Genomic DNA, 22,158 nt, shown 5'->3' with positions numbered 1-22,158 from the left:
TTGCCACCACGTCGAAGGTCACGCAGATTCCTTTAACCGAACGCGGAATCATCCCTGAACCAATCGTCCAACCTGTTCGCCAACACGCTTACCGTGTGTCGCAGAGAGAAAAGGATCCTATTCACCATCAAGTTAAACAAATGCTAGATGATGATGTCATTCAACCATTGACAAGTCCTTGGGCTTCACCTGCTGTACTAGTTAAGACGGTTCACTATGATTCTGTGTATATTAACGCAAACTGAACAAGATCACGAAAAAATATGTTTATCCCCTTCCTCGGATTGACGACTCTTTGGATCGCCTGCGACGCCCACTACTTTTCTTAATGGATCTGCGTAGTGGGTACTGGCAGTTGACGAACGGGACCGATAAAAACAGTGTTTATAACACCCAGCGGTCTTAATGAATTTCAGGTCCTCCCTTTTGGAATGTGTTCCGCTCCGGCCACATTTCAACGCATGATGGACACAGTTTTATCCGACTTCAAGTGGCACTCGTGTTTAGTCTACTTAGACAATGTAGTTGTTTTTTCCACCCCGTTTTAGCGACACATCAAGCGGCTTGAGGCGGTTCTTCGGGCCATTCGCACCGCCAGCCTGTTTCTGAAGCCCAAAAAATGTCACTTTGGATACAAGGAGCTCAAATTTCTGGGTCATATTGTCAGCAGCACCGGTGTCCACCCTGACTGTGAAAACCTTATGGTAGTTGCTCCGTTCCCGATACTGAAGACAAAGCATGATGTCTGCCGATATTTAGGGCTTTGTGCGTATTACCGCCGCTGTGTGCCCAATTTTTGTGAGATTGCCGAACCTTTGCAACCACTTATCAAAAACGACACCACACTTGTTTGGGGCCCTGCACAATCCAATGCTTTCCATGACCTTCAGCAACATCTACAGACACCACCGATCCTTGGTCACTTTGACACAGAGGCCGACACAGAAGTGTATACTGATGCTAGCAACGCTGGTCTTGGAGTGACACTCATACAATTTTAAGCTGGTGTTGAACGCATTATTGCCTATACCAGCTGCACATTGTCTGCTGCTGAAAAAAAACTACTCAGCAACTGAAAAAGAATGTCTGGAGTCGTGTGGGCTATTCAGAAGTTCCGGCCATACTTGTACGCACGCCCCTTTCGCGTCATCAACGGCCACCACTCTCTCTGCTGGCTGGCGCATCTCAAAGATCCTTCACGCCGTCTCGCAAGAAGAACCCTTGGCGTGACAATCGTCTACAAGTCTGGTCAGAAACACACAGACACCGTCTGTGTCCCCCACGCCCCCGCCAAACCTGCACCACTAGATGCCGACGACTGTGGTTTTCCTTGTGCTCTTCCATCTTTAAACCTAGCTCAACAGAAAATGCCAAGATTCCAAGCTGCAACCCTTGACTAAATACTTTGAAGGAAGCTGCCAACAACCCCGTGGCAGTTCGCACGTCACTTGTCTTCTTTCTGCCTACGCAGTGACATCTTTCACTCTATGGAAACCGTTGGACTGCTCATTGTTCCCGCTTCTCTCCGCGACGACATTTTACGTGCACGCCATGACAAACCAACGTCCGGGCATCTTCGTTTCACGCGTACTCTGGCGAGGATCAAGCAGAAGTACTACTGGCAAAAACTCGCCAAAACCCTGAAGCAGTACGTCTGACGTAGTCGAGATTGCCAACATCGCAAAGTTCCACCAATGAAACTAGCCGGCCTGCTTTAGCCTGTACGACCTCCTTGCTCACCTTTTGAACAAGTCGGGATGGATTTACTTGGCCTCTTTCCCACATCTTCGGATGATAACCACTGGATCGTTGTTGCCACCAATTACCTCACTCGACACTACAAAACACAAGCCGTTCAGCGAGCTACTGCTTCAGACGTAGCCAACTTCTTTGTCAAAAATATTGTCCTTCAACATGGTGCTCCTGCTATCATCATCACAGACAGTGGTATGGCCTTCACTGCGCAGTTGGTCCGAGATACTCTGCAGCTGAGTGGAACAACACACTGTAAGGCAACTGTGTATCACCCGCAGACTAGCGGTTTAACTGAGCGTCTCAACAAAATGATTGTAGATACGCTTTCTATGTATGTCGCCATGCATCGTAAAAATTGGGACGAACTGCTCCCATATGCGACATTCGCGTAAAACACTGCACTACAAGAAACCACCGGGTTTCGTCTTTTTCGTCAGGTCTACGGATGCAACGTCACCACTATGCTCAATGTGATGCTCCTACCAACTTCGTCTCAACCTACCACACCAGATACAGACGCCTATGTTCAGCGTGCCGAAGAAGCACGGCACCTTGCACGGCAACGAATTCTATCTCGACAAAGTCAAGGTGCTTGTCGATACAACATACGCCACCGAGATGCGACATACAACCCGGGAGATCTCGTATGGGTTTGGACCACTATGCGTCAATGAGGCGACTTAGAAAAATTGCGCAGATACTTTGGACCCTGCATAGTTTTACATCACCTAAGTCCTGTCAACTACAAAGTTGTTCCATCCGAAACATTGCACCACTCCCGTAGACCACGTTCCTCTGACATTGTTCACGTTACCAGGATGAAGTCCTACCACTCGTGCCGACTCCCATTTACAAACTTTGTGGTGTGGTCCCTTTGCTCATGTCCGTTGTCTTTCTTATTTCTTTTTTATTTTCTCCTTGTGGCATTTAACCTGTCCCCAACTTTTTTTGGCCTAACTTTTGTGTAGCCGCATCGAGTAGCCTCTTTTTGTTTTTTGGGGGAGGGAGGGGTAATGCCACTAGCTAGTGACACTGGAAGCCGAGGATGAAGAAGTGTGTGGTAGCTGCTGCAGAAATGAACAGTAAACGACCATTCGCTTGGAACTGACTGCTTGTCTTTTCCTCTCGTGACAATATTCAGCAGCAGTGGAGCCATGTGGTTCACCGACAGGCTCCTAAAAAAAATCCATCTTCCTTTTCCCAGGTTGGTGCTTGCCTATATATCACATTTAGCGTATGTCAGTCGAGCACACGATTTGCCACTGCTGCTGAATGACCAACATGGCAGATACTTGCATTTCTTGTCATGAATCTGTGGGGGACACAACATTTTTGTCGTGTTCAGAGTGCACATACAGGTATCATGTAGGTGCATGTTCCGGAGTTACAGAAGCAGCATATAAAAAGAAATCTACAGCAACGAAGAACTCGTGGAACTGTGTAACATGTAAAACGTCGAAAGCTTGATGCAGTCAGAACACCAAACTGGAAAATGTGGAACATGGAATAAATCTTACAAAAGAAATAAGTGAAATTCATAGAAAACTGTCGTTACAATGAAATCCCAAGTAGGCGCTCTGGAAGGCGTGGCTGCCACCGTGTGTGGCATTGAAAAGTCATTACAGGACATGTCAAGCAAGTATGATAAAGTGCTTGCCGAAATGAAAAGATAGAGTGCTGATGTGACCAGTTTAAGAAAGTGCATGGCAAATCTCGAAGTGCAGACAAATGAACGAGATGTATAAATGTTTAAGCAAGAAGTTAATAACCTTGATCAATATAGCAGATGTCTTAATCTAGAAATCCATGGACTTCTTGAACAAACAAGTGCAAAAGTGGTAGAAAAGCTTAATCTTTTGGCTGATGACCTGGAGCTTCCAAGACTATCTCAAAAAGATACTGAAGCCGCCCACTGGCTGCGCCCTAGAGCAGGCACAAACGGGACCCATAAGCCATTGCCTATCATAGTGCGCTTTTCAGCCCGCTGTACTCGTGACGCTTAGCTTGCAAGAGAGGTGAACTAAGAAGAAAGCAATAAAACATTTTCATCAAAGAAAATTTGACTGCTCAGAACAAATGCTTGTTCTGGCAGACGAAAACAAAGGCAAGAGAAATGGAATACCAGTTCGCCTGGGTCAAGAATGATAAATTCTTTGTTCGGTGCAGTAAACGTGACAGAGTACCGAGGATTAAGGCAACCAGTGACCTCGAACAAATAAGACAGCACCAGGAATTTCACTAATTTTCTTGCACCGTATAAGCATATAGTTACACAATAGTTACACACGATAAAACATGAAGTTACAATGATGCTTCTTCATTAGGCATCTTAAGGCCTTGCGCAGTACCAAACAATTTTGTTTGCTTCACCTTAACGTGCAAAGTTTAAGAAACAACCATGATTCTGTTAACCTTTTTTTAGACACCTTAGGTCATCAATTAGACGTGTTAACATTCACTGAAACCTGGTTTTCCAATGAATACTCTGATGTAAACTTTTTAGGGTACGTCAAACTGCATTTCAGTGTCACAATCTAACAAAAGAGGGAGCCTCGCTATATATGTCAAAAGTAACTACAATTATGAAGTGGTTTCAGGATACTCATTCACAGATGTCCACTACGAATACGTGCTTGTGAAGTGCCTCAACGCGATGTTAGTAGTCCTTTATAGACCGCCAAATGGTGCTATAACCAAATTTATCAAATTTTTGGAGCATGTTTTATATTAGTTTATGCGTTGGTCTACCCACCGTAGTGGTGACTTGAATATTAACTTGCTCTCGATAGAATCATCTGTTCTAAACCTACTTGATGTTTTTGTTTCTTTTGGCTGTGCAAGTATTATTGACATACCAACAAGAATAACAAGTACGTCCGAAACTTTACTTGACGTATGTTTTACAAACAATGAAATGGATCAAACTGATGCCGGAGTGCTAATATCACACGTAAGTGATTACATGCCGTTCTTTTACGCCCTACATGACCCAAAGCAACCAACGTACAGAACACTCGCCTATTCTACATAGAAGGACATCTGCCGAAAAGAGTGACCTTTTTAGGCAGCTGATTGAAGAAACTAGCTAGGACTCTTTAATGCAGATAAATGATCCTACCGTTTCCTTTGACTTATTTCTTAAAATATTTAAAGGACTACGATTGATGATGAGTATAGTGTTTTGTGGCGCAAGGGCCAAATATGACCAAACAGCACCAAGCCAATGTGAATGTGTTCAATGTGGAGCTATAAATTACGAACAAAAGATGGGACAGGGCTGTAAAGGGGCCTAAAAGACGTTAGAATACATGTATTAAAATTATGACAATGACTATGAAGGGTGTCAAGGACCCGAAAGATACCTTGTGAAAGAATTGCAATGTGCTAAAATTGATCGCAGGCTAAAAACTTCCTAAAAGCACTACTGCCCTAACAGAGTCCTTGAAGCGCAAACCTGAAGGCGCGTGCTATAAAAGGACCACTATCACAGCAGCCTCCTCTGTAGCGCATCCTCTGTAGAGAGGATGCAATACGAAACCTTTGGGCTATTAACATGCACGACCACCTCTATTAAAAAACCTAGGATAGCTTTGGTGGTAAAAAGGGGTTCTTTACCAATAAACATAGCAGGATGGAGAGGGAGACAATAGCGGTATGCTAGAGGAAAGTGTTCCCTTCTTTCTCTTTCGGCTTCCCAACACTGCACGAGGAAGTGGAGGACAGTGAGCTGCTCACCACATCTACCACAGGTTGGAGGTTCATTGAACATCTTGAAGGGGCAGCGCAAAAAGACGATGACAGAAGGCAGGAAACACACAGGACAGCGCTGAACTCACAACTAACTTTATTCGAAGGCATACATACACTTATGTACACAACCCATAGCCACGTGCTCTCCCGTCCATGGCGTCATTATCAGTGCGCAGGCAAAAAACACGAAACACTATTTAATCTAATGCTACGTTATGAAGCGGCTTAAAAATTCAAATTCGCTATCATGCAAGTTTATCGATGGCATGCTTACACAACGCGACCCTTTTTTTCTGATATAGAAGGCCTCAATAATCTCCCTCGTATTCTGATTTTTCTGCGTGGAAAGTATTGTGGTGTTTTTATATATTGGAGTGCACCCATGCTCAGAGCAATGCCGCGCGACATGCGAGTAGGCATTACCCGTTAGTGAGCGCCTATGTTCAGATAATCTAATATTGAGGCAGCGACCTGTTTGACCGATGTATACGTGACCGCAGGAAAATGGAAGTTCGTAAACGACTCCCATTCTACAGTGCCCTACAGTACCCTTCCAAAACAACAAAAGAAGAGGATGCCCGAAGCAAAAGTGTTGGTTCTTGGCGACGAAAGTCTACCAGAAGAGCACAGAAGAACCCTTGGTCTCGGCCCGAAATTCACCTACGAGCCAAGCTTCACCCCGGCGGAGAAGGTCACTATGGCTAGGACAGTCACCCACCGGGGGTCCGACGAAGAAAGACCACGCTTCATAGCAGAGTGTGTGGACGCGCTGGGACGATCAGGAGCGAGGCGCTCGAAAAATAAGACTGTAAACAATTGTGTAGATTATGCTGTGAGTAGAAACCTTCATATTTTGACCTCTGATAAGGAAGGCTTTTTTGTTGTAGTGCCAGAGAATATCTTCTGCAAAAAAGCGCAAGATGCAATAGAAAACACTTTCAGAGCGATAGATCTAAAACCCCCTGAAGTTAAGAAGCGCGCACTGTCGCTGTTGCACAACCACAACCTAGAGCAAATAGCTTCGTCAGTAAAAAAGGCTAAAAATCTTAATTTGGACTTATTCTTCGCAGCAAAGACCCACAAACCGGACATTCCATTTCGAGCAATAGTCACGGAAAAGGATACTTGGCAGCGAGTGGTCTCGGGATACTTACAAAGGCATTTGCAATCATTGGTGATCAGAGTTAAACTTTGTATCACCGAGGACAATGATGAGCTTAAATTTTCTAGCATGTGTGGTGTATCAGTCAGCAGTTTTCTCGAGATTCTCTCTTTTTATTTAGCTTCAACTGTTGTTGAATGGAAAGGAAATTTATACCGACAAAAATCTGGAATTTGCATTGGGTCCAAGGTTGCACCGGTACTAACTAACATTTTCCTAGGTAGCATAGACAGAAATATAGAAAGTAACCTAGATGACCGAACATTGAAAGTGCTAAGATATGTTGATGATTTTCTGATCTTTGTGAAGAGTACTAATTTCCAACAAATGGTTCATAATATACTTCAAATATTCCACAAATGTGGCTCAGGGTTAGTTTTCACACATGAAGTGCCGGATAAGAATGAACTACAATTTTCCTAGGTAGCATAGACAGAAATATAGAAAGTAACCTAGATGACCGAACATTGAAAGTGCTAAGATATGTTGATGATTTTCTGATCTTTGTGGTAAAAAACTCGGATGATCTTATCAGCTTCCTCATTCAATCTAATCCTGGTAATTGTAATATTTTCAGCACAGATGTTCAAGACTTGTACTATAACATTCCACATGACGAACTAAATGATAAGCGTTAAACTTTGTATCACCGAGGACAATGATGAGCTTAAATTTTCTAGCATGTGTGGTGTATCAGTCAGCAGTTTTCTCGAGATTCTCTCTTTTTATTGAATGGAAAGGAAATTTATACCGACAAAAATCTGGAATTTGCATTGGGTCCAAGGTTGCACCGGTACTAACTAACATTTTCCTAGGTAGCATAGACAGAAATATAGAAAGTAACCTAGATGACCGAACATTGAAAGTGCTAAGATATGTTGATGATTTTCTGATCTTTGTGGTAAAAAACTCGGATGATCTTATCAGCTTCCTCATTCAATCTAATCCTGGTAATTGTAATATTTTCAGCACAGATGTTCAAGACTTGTACTATAACATTCCACATGACGAACTAAATGATAAGCGTTAAACTTTGTATCACCGAGGACAATGATGAGCTTAAATTTTCTAGCATGTGTGGTGTATCAGTCAGCAGTTTTCTCGAGATTCTCTCTTTTTATTTAGCTTCAACTGTTGTTGAATGGAAAGGAAATTTATACCGACAAAAATCTGGAATTTGCATTGGGTCCAAGGTTGCACCGGTACTAACTAACATTTTCCTAGGTAGCATAGACAGAAATATAGAAAGTAACCTAGATGACCGAACATTGAAAGTGCTAAGATATGTTGATGATTTTCTGATCTTTGTGAAGAGTACTAATTTCCAACAAATGGTTCATAATATACTTCAAATATTCCACAAATGTGGCTCAGGGTTAGTTTTCACACATGAAGTGCCGGATAAGAATGAACTACAATTTTTAGATACTAGGCTCAAGCTAACTGATACGCATGTGTGCTGGATGTGTCCAAGGTCAGAAAAATCACTTTTAAATTTTCACTCCGCACATTCCAAGGTGGTAAAAAACGGCATTGCGTTTTCGGTTCTATTTTCCGCACTCTCTAAATCGTGTTTTCACAACACGTCTAAGAGTTTCTTAACACAACTGGAACGTTTGAGAGCGGCAGGTTTTCGAGAGGATGCTATCCGCATGACAGTACAGAAGCTTGTCAAACGTGTAAAACTAGGAGCACCCACAAGAATGAATAATCCTGAGCATGCCGACAAGAAGAAAAAACTGGTTGTAATTCCATATGTATATAAACTATCACATAATCTCAGGAATATAGCAGGCAGATTTGATATAAAGGTTGTTTTTTCCGCCCCTAACAAGTTGATCAAAATTTGTGGTAAGATCGATAGGCAATTGGCCCAGGCTGCCTCCACTCATGCTGGGAAAGGCTGCAATATTAAGCATACTTCCCCGTTTGTGCACTGTAGAATGGGAGTCGTTTACGAACTTCCATTTTCCTGCGGTCACGTATACATCGGTCAAACAGGTCGCTGCCTCAATATTAGATTATCTGAACATAGGCTCTCACTAACGGGTAATGCCTACTCGCATGTCGCGCGGCATTGCTCTGAGCATGGGTGCACTCCAATATATAAAAACACCACAATACTTTCCACGCACAAAAATCAGACTACGAGGGAGATTATTGAGGCCTTCTATATCAGAAAAAAAAGGGTCGCGTTGTGTAAGCATGCCATCGATAAACTTGCATGATAGCGAATTTGAATTTTTAAGCCGCTTCATAACGTAGCATTAGATTAAATAGTGTTTCGTGTTTTTTGCCTGCGCACTGATAATGACGCCATGGACGGGAGAGCACGTGGCTATGGGTTGTGTACATAAGTGTATGTATGCCTTCGAATAAAGTTAGTTGTGAGTTCAGCGCTGTCCTGTGTGTTTCCTTCCTTCTGTCATCGTCTTTTTGCGCTGCCCCTTCAAGATGTTCAACCAGTACCAACTCGCCCAAATGTCGATCCTTCTACTGGAGGTTCATTGCCAGTCAATAGAAAATTGTGAGTACCATTTGCGTGTCCTATTCTGAGTCGGCAGAATACGGCGTCAAGTTTTTGTGATTTAGTAACGGAGGGCCAGAAACCAAACTTTGACTTAATCAGATGTAGCTTATTATTTGTTTCGCTGTCCCACGAGCGTTGCCAGTGTCTTTGCAGTTTAGTTCGCAACGATTTGATACCACCTTTTTCCCACAGAACAGCTGAAAACGCATAAAAAATCCAGAAACCATGGATTGATGCCACTTTACTGAAGAGAATAAAAAGTTGTCATCAACTGTAAGCATCATTTATAGAAACCAGAAATCTTGATCAAGTAGCAGAGTACAAAAATATAAGAAATAAATTAACATACGATATTGCACGTACAGGAAACTTGTATTACGAGAATAGGTTTACTAGTATTTCTAATGCTTCAACGAAAATATGGAATTGCGTAAATGAACTATGGAACAAGAACGAGAGAGAATGAATATCAGAAATATTAATTGAGGGCGTAGCATACTTAGGCAATTAGTTGCCTGGCAAACAAATTCAATGAATATTTCCTAGAGGCAGTTGTTTGCACCTCTTCGCCAACCAATAGTATTAGCTGCAGATCTTACATTAGTAGTTTAGGCTAGATATTGCCTACTACAACAGAAGAAATACATGAACTGGTAAAAAAACGAAAGTAGCGCCTCGGTGTAGACGAAATTAAGGCAGCGCCTCCTAAGCAGTCACCCATGCTATTTGTTTACCACTGTCACACATATGCAATCTTATTTTAAGCTCTGGAACTTTTCCTAACCAACTTAAGATTGCGATGGTAACAATCACTCTCAAAGGAGGAGATAAAAACGATCTTGGTAATTACAGGCCAATCTCTGTTTTACCTATGTTTTTTAAGATTATAGAAGAAATGATAAACTGACGACTTACTCATTTGTTGCAGCAAAAGAACATCGTCAAAAATCAATATGGTTTTCAAAAGAAAATATCCACAGAAATGGTTTTACTCGACATTAAGGATAAAATTGACAACGTAGAAAATAAGTTACTGCAGGAATGTTTCTTGACTTAAGCAAAGCCTTCGATTCTGTCAAACATGACATTCCACTGCTCAAACTATCCAGATACGGTGTTAAAGGGACAGCTTTAGACAATGTGGAGTTAACTAGAAAAGCCTTTACAATACACTAACATTGCCATCGCGAAATCTCACTTCGGTGAAATTGCATGCGGAGTGCCGCAAGGGTCAATCCTTGGCCCTCTACTATTTACGATATACATTAGTGACCTAGAGCAGAAATACCTCCAACACCTGGCATTATTTTGTACGCAGACCACACCAATGTATTTTACTCTGGGCCAGATACTGATGTCCTTAAGTCGCAGGCCAATCTGTGGTTAAAAAATCTATCTACCTGGCTAAGGGGAGATAGGTTAAATTTAAGCACTAAGAAAATAAAGTATATTGTATTTAGACCCCGTAATAAGACATATACAAGCTAAAATATTATTAGCGTTCAGGGACAGCCTATTGATTGCGTTACGTCACACAAATTCCTCCGTGTCTTTTTTCGCAAAAATTTATACTGGTCTGTTCACATCAACTACTTATGAAAAAACATCACCTGAGCAGTTGGCACACTCTGCATGTTATGTCACTTATTACCACTATGGCTCTAAAAAACAGATTTGCCACACAACCATACATTTACACCTTCACTACTGCCTTCTTATATGGGGGACAATGTCAAAAACGAACCTCAGCTATTTACATTTACTACAAAAAAGAGCTCTGCACTTAACTGAACTGCTGCCCTTTCAGCCACATACAGCACCACTTTTCAAAAAGCATGGACTGCTAATAATTAATAACATCTGATAAAAAAATTTTGCTGTGGTTGTATACCACGAAGTTAAATCTAACCCAACTGAATTTCTAACGAAATTTCTTAAGAAAGATCCCAGCCACAATTTACGCCACATCATCTACAAGAAAGATATGCTTCGTACTAACTACAGCACACAAAAATAAACATACCAAATTCCTGACTTCCTTAACAAACACTTCACTGTAATGACATTCTTTGAAGAAAGCTTTTCCATTCATATCTTTAAAAAGAAGATGCATGCCTACCTTTTAAAAATCCAAAGCTAACTTTACACCACTTTCAATCCTTTCTTTATCTTATGTAACTTGCATATGCTACACTTGTCTGTTTTTTTTTAGCTTTAGCTGTGTATAATTTTTTTTATGTGCAAATCATATCAATATACATATTTTGTGTCGAATGGCATGATTTGCTTAAAAATCACGATGTGTTTTCCTTTCCAACCTATGTTCATATTTATCTATCACTGGTGTGTAAGTGGGTGATCGGCGCTCTGTCAGGCTTTCTGTGCCTTTATGCTGATCCCCTATAGGCAACTATGCACACTGGTTGTCTGGAATAAACGTTTCATGTTTCAATAAAAAAAACTAAAGAAATAGTCCCACTGACACGACTTGGCCCAGTTCGAAGCGCAGACTCCGTCAGAGAGGTGGCCAGCCGTTTGGTGCTTGGCTAGGGTGTGCGCCCATTGGTGGAAGCTCGTGTGCATCAGCCTTTGAGGGGCTGGGAGAAGTGCGGACGTGCGTCGAATGGGCTCTGACCATTCTGGCCCCCCCAGACGTTCTCAATCCACTGAGCCCCCAAATTTTGTTTGGAGCTTAGAGGACACACAAGCTGGACCACCTGGATACCGAATTCAAGACGGTAGGACCAATTTTTGGCTTTTTACCGCACTTGGAAGATTCCGCGTGGCCGAGCGGGCGCTAAGCCTAACCGGGCTTAGCTCACCTACGGGCGCTCGCGGGTACCCCGGCTCGCTTCGAGGCAATGATGCAGCCCGGTACGGACCCCCGCCCTACGAATTACCCAAGTTTTGAACCAACAACGAGCGGACTACCCCAGAATTTATTGGAAGCCCAGGAGATGGACGAGGACTACCTCGGCACCACCGACTCCGAGAACTCGGTAGACGGGGGATCGAGGATGCCGCCATGCGAGAGCAGCAGCACGAAGCCCAGAGAGAAGACGAATCGAACTGGGAATTGGCCCTGTCCAAACGCCAGAAGAGGCGACAAAGGAAGATGGAACTCAACGCTCCCGGGAATTTTCCGCCCAACCACTCAAGGTGACCCCAGCGGAAAAACTCCGGCCACTGCTCCGCCGGCAGCTGGCGCGCCAGCCGCCGCCGCCTCGAATAGCGTCAAGAGAGGAGCGATGCGGCGACCCAGGCCACGGCTGCCCCCGCTCCCCAAGGACGATTTGAAAATCATATTGCGGCCGAAAGGACTCGTAATCAGATCGCTCCAGACCCACCAAGTAGCCCGCGCCGTAGCGGCAGCGTGCAACCACCAATGTAAAGGAGATCTGATCATCAGACTTCGCACGAGATCAAACATCATAATAGTGAGCACGGCAAGCGAGACGGCCGCCCAACACGTGAGACGCATTTCCAACCTCACGTTCGGGAACGCTCGTACGATGTCAATGCTTACGTGGCAGCTCCGGAAGACACCCGCCGCGGCGTGATTCACGGAGTGGACTCCGGGACTTCGCCGGAAGAACTGAAAGCCAACCTGCGGGTGCGGACTCAAGGAGTCAAGATTCACAGCGCCCGAATGCTAGGAAAATCCAAGTCGGCTGTCATCACCTTCGACGGCCCCATGATGATGATGATTGGAGTTTAATGGCGCAAGGGCATCTAAGGCCAAAGAGCGCCAGGACATATGTTTTTGTTTAGTAAAATTGTGGGTTTGGTGCTGTGACTTAAAATAGAGGCTGTATAGAGGCCTACACGTAAAAGAAATCTATAAATACTGGTGGATGAATTCTAAAATTATAGGTTATAGGGACACATGGTAAATTGTTGCGGATTGCCCGAGTCCCTTGCTGTACAATTCTTGCCTACGCAAGAAGTGCAAGAGCTCAGACATACTTATGTGCATCAGACTGTACTTCACCTGTGAGGCACAGTCTGATGGTTAGCATGGAATGAGATGATATCTAGAAAGTTAGCTTGAGCAAGATAATTAAGCACTCTTTTAAAGTTAAAAAGTGCATCTTCTGATAAGAACATCGGGGGATGGGGTGGTATATGGTGTGTGTAGAGTTCCTTAAAATGAGCTAATCGCTCTTGGTGAAGTTCGGGACATTGAATGAGGATATGTAGGACGGTTAAGTTCTCACCGCAGCGTGTGCACGTCGGGGGGTCAGTAGCAGTCAATAGGTGTTTGTGTGTGCTATAAGTGTGTCCTATTCTGAGTCGTGCTAGGACGACTTCGGTGTGCCTATCAAGCTTCAGTGGGAAAGGTTTGCTTAATCGCGGTTTAAGCAGGTGCAGCTTATTTCCCACTTGCTTGTCCCACTCAGCTTGCCAATGGTTATGAAGCACCTTTTGTACAGCAGGTTTCATATCTACACCAGGTACCCAGCTTACATCAATAATATCCCGATGAGCCGCTTGTCCAGCATTCTTGTCTGCCATTTCATTGCCTGCAATCCCAGAGTGTCCTGACACCCAGCATACAACAAGAGCTAGGTTTTGTTTATATGCTAGGTGAATGTGTTTAAGGAGCATGTTTAATACAGGGTTTCGGCTTGTTTTGCCACAGGACAGGGCTGTGACAACACTTAAGGAATCTGTGTATATTATGGACTTTTGTATCTTGTGCTGCACTATGTATTCAACAGTGATCAGGATACCATACGCTTCGGCTGTAAAAATACTGCTATGGTTATGTAAGGCTTTAGCGTTGGAGAAGTTTGGGCCATGGGCTGCACATGATACCGAAGTTGCCGACTTCGAAGCATCAGTGAAAAATGCCGTTGACCTATACTTGTCTTCAAGGGCCACGAAATGTTGCTGGATGAGGGCACTTGGACAACTCTTTTTGTTCAGTTCTCTAAAGGACAAGTCACAGGTAACTGTACATTGTTCCCAGGGTGGAATAGGTTCAGCATTGTCACTTTCCTGTAGATCTGTGAAAAGTACTCCGAGTTCTTCCGCAACAGATATTACTGCCAACGGGAACGGTGGGGCGTGTGAAGGCCTGTTTAAGTACAACTGGTTTGTGGACTGATCACTTATGAGTGCTTTGCATGGGTGGTGTTTTAGTGACATGATTCTTATTGCATAGGTGACTCCCAGATATGTACGTTGATAATGCAGCGGCCACTGATCCGATTCTGCGTATAGACTTTGGACGGGGCTCGTCCTAAAGGCACCAAGAGCTAGGCGGATACCTAAGTGATAGACAGGATCGAGTTGCTTAAGTGTTGTCTTTGGAGCAGACTGGTAAGCAATACATCCGTAGTCTATGCGTGACAACACAAGGCTTTTAAAAAGAGATAGGAGGCAATACCTATCTGTTCCCCACGACTGATGGGACAAAATCTTTAAAAGGTTCATGGTTTTAAGACATTTCAGCTTCAACTATTTTATATGCTGCGTGAAGGGTAGCTTACTATCGAATGTTATACCAAGAAATTTTTGTTCTTTTCTATTTACCAGGTTTCTCCCATGCATGCTAATGCAAGGGTCAGGACATACACCTCTTCGTCTGGAAAACAGCACACAGGAAGTCTTTTCTGCATTGAATCGAAACCCGTTTTCGTCTGCCCATTTCGTGAGCCGATTAACACTCAACTGTATCTGGCGTTCACATATGGACAGGTTGCAAGATTTAAAGCTGATTTGGATGTCGTCCACATAGACGGAATACGATACCATTGAAGGTATAACAGAGCGGAGAGAGTTCATTTTGATTATAAAAAGTGTGCAACTTAGCACTCCTCCCTGTGGTACACCGTTTTCTTGAATAAAAGTGCGCGATAGTACATTGCCAATTCTAACGCGAAACTTCCTTTCAGATAAGTAATTTTGCAAAATATTCAGCATACTACCACAAATTCCATAGGAAGACAGGTCTTGCAGAATACCGTATCGCCAGGCAGTATCATATGCCTTCTCAAGATCAAAGAATATAGATAGACAGTATTGGCTATGTACAAATGCATCACGTATATATGATTCAAGGAGAACTAGATTATCGGTAGTAGACCTCGCTCTTCGGAAGCCAGATTGGCGAGGATCCAATATAGCATTATATTCCAAAAAGAAGACAAGGCATCGGTTAATCATCTTTTCAAATACTTTAAGTAAGCAGCTAGTGAGTGCAATAGGTCTGTAACTGTTAACTAAGGAAGGGTCTTTGCCGTGTTTGAGTATTGGTAGGACTATTGCTTCTTTCCAAGATGAAGGTATTTGACCAGTAGCAAATATCTTATTGTAAAGGCCTAACAGGCAGTTTAGGGTCTCATGAGGCAGATTGTTGATTATTTCATAAGTTATTGCGTCAGAACCTGGAGCCGAGCTACCACAAGAGCCTAGGGCAAGCTTGAGTTCATGGAATGTTAACGGTCTATTGTACCCTTCTGATGACTTGTTTGGACACAGAGGAATATTTTCAGCTATTCTTTTATGCATTAAGAAAGTTTCGGAATAGTTTTCTGAACTTGATACTCTCTCAAAGTGCTCGCCAAGAGTGTTTGCTTGATCTTCTATCGACTCACCAGAGCTATTGACGAGAGGAAAAGGATTTGGACGTTGTCCTTTTAGTTTACGTACCCTGTTATATACTTTGCTAACGTCCGTGTATGAGTTTAATGAGGATATGTAGCGTGTCCAGCTTTCTCTTTTGGATATTCGGCGGATACGGCGTCCATTTGCTTTGCAGCGCTTAAATTCTATTAGGTTTTCTGTGGTTGGATAGCATGAAAATCTACTCCATGCTTTGTTCTGGCATTTCTTTGCGGTTTCGCAGTCTTTGTTCCACCACGGCTTCGGATTGAGTTTATCTGTGCAGGACTGAGGTATACAGTTTTTAGCAGAACAGAGGATATGTTCAGTGATGTAGCTGGCCAGTTCCTCTACACCTAGGTGGTCCAAATCTTCCAGGCACAGTTTACATATGTTTCTGAACTTTGACCAGTCTGCACTATGAATTTTCCACTTTTGGGGTAAGCTGGTCCATCGTGCCACTTCGTTGTTTCTAGGAGTGTAGGAAAATGATCGCTCCCATATGGATTACTGATAACTCTCCATTCCAGGTATGGAAGAAGTGACGCTCACCCTATTGCTAAATCTATACATGAAAACGTGTTGTGTGTGGAACTGTAAAAGGTTGGCTCTGCCTTGTTAAATAGGCAGGCTCCAGAAGAAAGAAGGAAGTTCTCTATTGCCCGTCCTCTCGCATCACATCTTGAGTCACCCCAGAATGTGCTGTGAGCATTGAAGTCTCCGATTATTATATAAGGTTCGGGAAGCTGGTCAATCAGCTTTTCAAATTCAGCAATATCAAACCTTTCATCAGGCGGCAAATATATAGAGCAAATAGTTATAAGTTGGTTAAACAATATAGCCCGAACAGCCACTGCTTCAAATGAACTTTGGAGTGATACATGCTGGCATGCAACTGACTTTTGGACTATGATTGCCACACCGCCAGAAGAAGAACTACCGTTATTTCTATCTTTACGGAAAACTATGGACTGTTTTAAGAAGTTCTGGTGTGTAGAGTTTAAATGTGTTTCTTGAACACAGAACAGACGTGGCTGATATTCCGCTAGTAGATCTTTGATATCATCTAGATTGTGAAATAGGCCCCTGGCATTCCATTGAATTATTTGTGTAGCCATATCGAGGAAGATTTTGGTTGTCTGTGTTCAAGAGCACGTAGTAAAGATAGATGGATATGTATACTAGGGCGGTAACCGCTTAGGTTACCGGTCCCTTTCTTTGAGTAGTTACAGGAATTTTATCTCTCCTAGCGCACTCCTGAGAGCGCTGATCTTTCGGCGTCGATGACGCCGGGGATTTTTGATCGACCTCCATAACCTTTTCCGAGGTGCTGGAGGATCGTGAACTAGGCGCTGAAACTCGCGTCCCAGGCCGTGGAGTTCGGATTAGCTTTGGGGCCTGCGGGACTGGAGTCGGCAGGTCCACTTTCGATGTTGATGGAGCAGCACTTGCTGCAGCCACCAGGGGGGCAGGCGGAGTGATTACCGGGCCACTGTCAGTGACCGCGGTAGACTCCTGAGGGATTTGTGACGCTGCCCCCCGTCGCGCCACCTCGGAAAAGCTCGTGTGATTCAGGTATGACAGACGTTTTCTTGCTTCGTGAAATGTTATATTTTCTTTGACCTTTAATGTAATGATTTCTTTTTCTTTCTTCCACTTAGGGCACGTTCTAGAGTAAGCTGGATGGCTTCCGTCACAGTTCACGCAATGTGGAGATGAGTCGCAAGTGTCTGATGCATGATCGTTCGCGCTGCATTTCGCGCAAGTCTGCCGTCCTCGGCATGTCTGGGAACCATGCCCATACCTCTGGCACTTAAAGCACCGTCGAGGATTTGGAATGTACGGCCTTACACGTACTTTGATATAGCCTGCATCCACTGTACTAGGCAACACACTGGTACCAAAGGTTAGTACAATGTGCTTTGTTCGAAGTTGTTCGTTATTCCTGCGGATTAGAATTCGTTCTACTTTGATGACATTTTGGTCCTGAAAACCTTCAAGCAGCTCTTCGTTAGTAAGGTCCATGAAGTCGTCTTCGGAGATTACTCCACGGCTCGTGTTCATGGTTCGATGTGCGGACACAGTGACCGCAACATCGCCTATGAATTTCAAGTCATTCATTTTCTCATATTGGGATTTATCTTTCAGTTCAAGGAGCAGATCTCCATTAGACATTTTTGTGGCTTTGTAGCCAGGTCCTATCGTGTTGCGAAGACATTTCGCCACCAAGAAGGGGGAGAATTTACGTACGCTCGTGTTGCTTTCACTATGGATTACATGGTACTTTGGGAAATTTTCTTCATTGTTTTTCAAAAAGAATTGAAAGGTTGCATCGGTGCGTCCTCTTTTTAGAGGGCGATCAAGAGAAAGTGTTTTACTAGAAGCCATATAGAGGTAATGAGTTCGGCAGCAGCGCCAACCGCCCACCACCGAGCCCAACATGGGGACGGAGCAGGTCTTACGAGTAAGACAAGCCCTCGCCAGTTGTGCGGTGCCACTATAACCCAATCTGGAGTACCCAAGGTTGGCCACCCACACAAGATTAACCCTCGCTGCCAGGAAAGTTGGAAGTAAATAGAAGAGACGAGAAGACAGGAAAGATTGAATGGAAGAGAAAAAGACGCCGAATGGAGAAGAGGACAGGAAAAGGCAACTACCGATTTCACCCGGGTGGGTCAGTCCGGGGTTGCCGTCTACGTGAAGCCGAGGCCAAAGGGGTGTGTTGCCGCCGCCGAGGGGCCGTAAAGGTCCAAACACCCGGCATTGGCTCAACCCCCAGGATCCCCTTTTCCCCGGACACGGCTAAGCCGCGCACGGCTACGCGCGAGAGGGTCCAACCCTCGTGTGCTCGGATACGTGGGCGACGGCCCCATAGTCCCGAAACAAGTCATTTATTACGGAGGCGAAATGTGGTGCTACGCGTATCGTCCCACGAGGCAGGTATGTTATATCTGCTGTCAACAAGGTCATCGGTCCGACGTGTGCCCCAATCCTGAAGCCAGGGCGTGCAAGCAGTGCGGTACGCAAAACCCGGCGGAGGGCCACCAATGCATGCCTGATCAAATGCCTGATCTGCGGCGGAAGCCACGTCACCGGATCCAAAGAATGCCAAGACAAGTTAAAGAAAGCCAGGGAGCTGCGCAGCAACCACGGCGGCAGGGGAGGCGGCGGCGGCAGCCACGACAGCAGACGCCGCAGCCGGGACGACCGCGGTAAGAAGCTGCGGTGGTTCAGCTCTGAGGGGGAGACCTCGCGGAGCCGTTCGAGATCCCGGGCGTCACGGAGCCGGTCGAGGAGCCGTTCACGGTCCTTCCCGCCCCTGGTGCCCCTGGATGGCCAGCAGCAGCAGCAGCAAAAGCAGAAGACACCCGCACGGAAGACCGGAGTCAAGGTGAGCTGGGGAGCAGGAAATCCCTGGTTTGCTCCGCACTCGGGAGGGGAGGTTAAAAAGGACACAAACACAAATACCAACAACGCGCCTAAACATCAGGAAGATGCGAGCAAAGTAATCACAGCCCTAAGACGCGAACTAGAACTTGCCTGCGTCGGACAGAGCGAGCTAGAACGCCAGGTGGCCGAGCTCACGAAGGCAGTTAGGGACCAGAGACCGAGCAGCCCTCCGCAGCCGCAACCCGACCTAACCCTACCGCCGCACTCGTCGCAGGCAAGCAACGAGAACTTTAACAAATTTAAAGCCGAAATGCAGCAGATGATGCAGCAGATGCAACAGACGATTCAACAAACAACACAACAAACGCAAGCGCAAATAACGGAATTACGCAGCTCGATCCGCAAACAAAAATTCACCGAAAACATCAGAGAGAAGGCATACCACCGTCCCGCACTGACAGCCCTCGCCAACGCGACCACGACCAACACAGAAGCTTAACATGGCCAGAAAAACCTTAAGCAAACAAGAAAATCTAGACATATGGCAATGGAACTGCAGAGGCTACCGAAGGAAGCAGGGCCTACTTCAACAATATATTCACACACAACAAACGGTACCCGACATTATTGCGCTTCAGGAAACGGGCACCACACCAACCCTAGGAGGATACACGTGCTACGAAACCCAGGAAAAAGGAAGGACGGCAATCTTAGTCAGCAAAGCGATCATAGCCATAAGCCACAATAGGATAGCCGAAACAGACATAGAGCACGTGATCGTAGAAATTATCCCAAAGAAAAAGAAGAAAGGGGGCAGCATCTTCATCGTAAATACCTACAGCCCGCCGAAACAAAAGAAAGCCAAATTCCAAGAGCTCTTCCAAGGCGCCAGCAAACTGGCAAAGGGCAACGCGCTAGTCGTCTTAGGCGATTTTAATGCCAGGGACAAGAGCTGGGGATACAAGAATTTCAACGTTAAAGGAAAGACACTAGCGGAAGCGGCAGAGAATGCAGGCTACATCCTCCTCACAGACCCGGAAACTCCGACCAGAATAGGCAACAGCGTCAGTACCGACACTTGTCCGGACCTCACCTTCATCAAAGGACCATGGCAGGTGCAATGGGAAAACCTGATGGAAAATCTGGGGAGCGACCACTACATACTCAAAACCCAAGTGACTTCAGACAGACTTAAACGGCAGCTAGGAACAGTCAAAATCACTGATTGGAACGCATTTAGGGAAGCATGTGACGGACACCTCAGCGAGGGAGGAATCCAATCAATTGAAGAATGGGGAAACATACTCAAGCAGAGAGAAGGCGAGCACACCAAAGAGGTCAAAAGAACAACGCAGACACCCGAGGTGGATGCCAGGCTTTTTAGGCTATGGGAAACCAGACACGGCTTAACCAAGAGGTGGAAAAAGCAGAAACACAACAGGAAGCTCAGACTTAAAATAGCAGAAATTACAACGAAAGCAGAGGAGTACGCAGCACAGTTGGCGAGAACGAACTGGCAACACTTCAGCGACTCCCTGAACGGAACCCTGAGCACAGCTAGGACGTGGCATATCCTGAAAGCGCTCATTGATCCGACTAAAACCAAGGCAGAGAATAACAAATCAATATACCGGCTAATCCACCGATTCGAGGGAACCGACGAGGAACTCTTGGACAAAGTGCGTGTCAAATGCTTCGGGGACACGAACCCGGCGGCATATACAGGGGATTACCGGGGAAGAGAAAATCCAAGCTTAGACAGACCCATCACTCGTGAAGAGGTCTATGCAGCAATCAGAAGCACAACTAGAAACACGGCAACAGGTGCGGACAAAATCAACAACGCACTCATCCGCAATCTCAGTGACGAGCTAGTTGCAGAACTAACCGACTTTCTCAATAAGCACTGGGCAGCGGAGACCGTCCCCGAGGACTGGAAACATGCAGAGGTAGTTATGATACCAAAACCGGGCAAAAAGCTACAAATCGAAAACCTAAGACCCATCTCCCTCACATCATGCCTTGGCAAGTTGTACGAGAGAGTGGTCACGATAAGGCTACAACATTACATAGAGGATCACGAATTATACCCCCACAGTACGTTCGGATCCAGGGCGAAGCTGTCGACCCAAGACGTACTATTACAAATCAAGAAAGAAGTCTTAAGCAACGTTCTCAGGAACGGAGAGAACGTGATAATGGCATTGGACATTAAAGGAGCCTTTGACAACGTGAGCCATGAAGCCATCCTAGCGGGCCTGGACGACCTAAACTGCAGCAGGAGGGTTTTCGGCTACGTCAAAGCTTTCCTGTCCAACAGAACAGCCACGATAGGGCTAGGAGAACTCCGCTCGGAGAAGTTCCATACCCCCAACAAAGGAACCCCCCAGGGATCGGTCATTTCACCAACACTATTTAACATAGCAATGATCGGCCTTGCGAAACAACTCAAAGAGATCGAGGGCATACACCATGCCATGTACGCCGACGACATAACCATTTGGACCAACACGGGATCACTTAAAGAAAAAGAAGAAAGACTGCAAGAGGCTGCGACCTGCGTGGAGAACTACGTGACGGCAAGAGGGCTAGCCTGCTCCACCGAGAAATCTGAGCTGCTGAGTCTGGAGAGGGAAACAGAATCGCACGGTCCCGACTAGCGACGAGCTCAAGCTTGGCGTCTACCTCGAGGGAAAACTAATACCGGAGAAAACGCTCATAAGAATTTTGGGCATGTGGATACAGTCAAATCAACGCTGCTCACACATTCTCGCTCTACTCAAGACATCAACTCTTCAAGTCGCTCGCATGATAACGCGCGTCTCCCACAGACGCTCAGGCATGCGAGAGGAAGACATGCTAAAGCTGGTTAGGAGTCTGGTGATCAGCCGGGTTACCTACAGTCTCCCGTACTACAACCCAATGAAGAGCGAGGTTCAGCAGATAGACGCGATCATACGCA

The sequence above is a fragment of the Dermacentor albipictus genome, chromosome 1, assembly GCF_038994185.2.
Source record: "Dermacentor albipictus isolate Rhodes 1998 colony chromosome 1, USDA_Dalb.pri_finalv2, whole genome shotgun sequence".
Taxonomy (NCBI): Eukaryota; Metazoa; Arthropoda; class Arachnida; order Ixodida; family Ixodidae; genus Dermacentor; species Dermacentor albipictus.
Note: the sequence above shows the minus strand (reverse complement) of the source record.